The 3173-nt window shown below is 42.2% G+C and overlaps 1 pseudogene; it reads right to left on the bottom strand.

Moving 5' to 3' along the window:
* LOC109832111 lies at nucleotides 466-1141 on the bottom strand (annotated as a pseudogene).

Here is a 3173-nt window from a genome sequence, read left to right as displayed (position 1 = left end):
TGTTTATAGCTGTTGAAGCGGCGTAGGTGATTGAATCGGTGTAGTGTCTTGATGATAGTACGCGGGGAGGACTTCCACGTCTTGGTTTGAAGAGATCGTCGATTTGTAATCCTTTCTGTCAGAGTATTGCTAAAGACTGTCGTTTTGTAATCTTTGCTTTAACTCTTTGACATGTGAAAATCTTCGAATTGTAGCCTTCTGGAAGTCGTCAGATTGTAACTTCCATCATCAGTGTTCGATGGAGAATTAGCTATCCGTTGTGATTTTTAGACAGCCTACAATGGGGATCAACTATCTGCAGTAATTTTTAGACAGCTTACAGAATCTTCTCCAAAGTTTTCAAAAGTTTACGGTTGACTGGAACGAATTTTTGGAATACTTTGGATCCCCAAAATGATCTAGGATTTGTTGAAAGATTATTCACTATGTCTGTTTCGGAAACATCATGAACTTAGTTGTAGAAGTTTAGCTGAACAAGACCCACATGAGGGTATGTATGTTGAAAATCTGCTTGAAATCTTGCTTGGAATCTTCCATGGAATCAGGAGCAATAGTATTCTCAGCAACTGCAACAGGGGCAATAGCAACATCAAACTTGCTTGGATCCTTGAGATACTCTTTCACCCTTTCAGCTTGTGGGAAAGTATATTCAGTGTTAACAACACTAGCAAGGATGTTCTTATAGGCATTGATGAACACGTGAGGCACAACTACAAAAGTTGGGTAAGATAGAGCCAAGAGGTAGCGAAGCAACCATAGAAACACCAATTGCAAGCTTGTCAACGAGGTCATCCTCAGTGAGGTTGAGCACCTCTGGGCCAAAGACAGATCTGTTGTCATAGACAGAGAGCACCACAAACACATATGAGAAGGGCTTTATCCCAAGTTTGGCCAGGAGGGAAGCCTCAGAGGAACCTACTTTGTCTCCTTCCTTGATCAGTTCAACAAGGGTAATGATTTCAACAGTATCCTTGTTAATCTTAGTGGAAATGTTAAGCATTTGAAAAAAAGAGATCTGAGATGGATCCAACTCAGTGTTATCAACGACAGCGATTAGGATCTGTCTGTACTCATCCAAGAGGCTGCATAGCTTCTTGTCGTAGGCCAAATTCTTCTCAGCTTTCATCACCTTGATGGCCATTACTAGCTTCTCTGTACAATAACCCTAATGGCAGTGGTAACTTGATGGGAGGGTTAAACAGAAAAATCTGACATTTGAAAGCTAAAACACAGAATTGGTCCTTTGCGTTTAGAAGTTGAAACGCAAGATTAAACTTTGCGTTTGAAACTTGAAACGCAGGGTTGGGCCTGACGTTTGAAAGCTAAAACACAGGGTTAAACCTTGCGTTTGGAACTTGAAACGCAGGGTTGGACCTGACGTTTGAAAACTAAAACGCAGGGTCAAACCTAACGTTTGAAAGCTAAAACGCAGGGTTAGGCCTGACGTTTGAAAACTAAAACGCAGGGTTAAACCTTGCATTTGGAACTTGAAACGTATGGTTAAACCTTGCCTTTAGCAGTCTAACCGACTCAAGATGGGCGAGATTTTCGCCAAAAATCCCGTTCTGATTTGACAACTCCAGCTGTCTATAAAATAGACTGCTAAAGGTTAAATCAAAAGTCATTCGACTTTTTTATGTTCTTCTTCAGCGAACTCAACAAGAATCCTATTCATCTTCTCTGACGAACCCAACAAACATCTTCGTTCAGATCTCTGGTGAATTTTTCTTCATCTTCTCCGACGAGAATCTTATGACTCTCAGGAAGAGAACCACCTTGAAACCCAAGAAACCTACAGTGGCTCAGGGTGCGTCAGCGGCTGAGGTCACCAGCAATCCTCAGGAGACTGCACCGTCGCTAACGGATCCTCCGATCAGTGGTAAGGTAGGACCAAAATAACTTGTTTCGACAAGTTTTGAACTGCCAACGTAGAGTGAAAACTCTCGTTTTGTCATCGGAATGCAGGGGTGAGCCTCTATGTTCTCTGATTTAAAACGCATGGTTAACCCTTGTTTTTTGAATTTGAAATGCAAGGTCCGACCTTTCCATTTGGCGCTTGAAACACAGGATTGACTTCTGCGTTCTGAATTTGGAATACGGGTCTGACCCTTGCGTTTTAGCACAGGATCGACCTCTACGTTCTGATTTTGGAATGCGGGTTTGACCCTTGCATTTTCAACTAAGTATCCTTAGACTTTTTAACTTTCATAGTGTTTAAACGCTGACAATTATCTCTTCATGTGCAGTGCGTTACTCTAGTGAGCCCATTTCCTTCCATCACCACTTCTGTCAGGAATGTGGTGTAGATAAAGAAGTACTCTTCAGCTTTCGCTTAGAATATCCAATATTCCAAGATACTAACAAGGAGCAAGCAAAAATCATCGCTCAATCTTTTCCAGAGACCCTCAGAGCCCTTGTTACGAATGCGAAACTTGAGACAGCTAAGCGAAAAGTGCTGAAGAAACCAACATTCCTCTTTGGAGATTCTGTTAAGATGGATACTGCTCGGATGTTTAACGGTAATTATAAATGGCTGCGAACTGTCAACAGTCGTCCCCTCTTCCTACAGAACATGGAACGAGTGTTTCCAATCTCATATTACCAGTGTTCTCCTATCCACGATCCATGGACTGGGAACTTGTTCGAGAACAGGGTGGAGTAGCTATCGGACACCTTACTCATCATGGCATTAGCCCAGCTAGCTTCAATCAACAAGTTATGGCTTTGAAGCCTGGTTTAGTTAAGAAGGAGCATCCAGTTGGTGAATCTTCTAAGCTAGCGAATACATTCGTCAGAAAGTTCATATCTGCGAAGGGATAGTTTTCCGCATAAGACTTTAGGGCTCCAACATGGGTGCACTCTAACAAGACTTGATGGTGGGCCCGGATGATCAACTTTGTCCTGGATGAATTGAAAGGGCGACTTGAAGTTTCTGTCCTAAGGACCATGATATTGGCTACCTGATACAGGATTTCTCCAAACTACAGTGCCCTTTTCGTAATGTTGGAGTTTTACAATCCGAACACCAGTGCACTTTTCACACCTATTGGGGAACTAGGTTTTACTCTCCATGAAATGTTTGAGATTTCAAGACTGTCATTTGGAGAGCTACCCTATGAAGAATTCATCCCAGAGAATGAAGAGTTAAGGATTTTGAGAAAGGCTGCTCCTAA

This window comes from Asparagus officinalis, chromosome 1 (genome assembly GCF_001876935.1).
Source record: "Asparagus officinalis chromosome 1, Aspof.V1, whole genome shotgun sequence".
In the NCBI taxonomy this organism is placed as follows: Eukaryota; Viridiplantae; Streptophyta; class Magnoliopsida; order Asparagales; family Asparagaceae; genus Asparagus; species Asparagus officinalis.
Note: the sequence above shows the minus strand (reverse complement) of the source record. Positions and strands in the feature narration are given on the sequence as shown.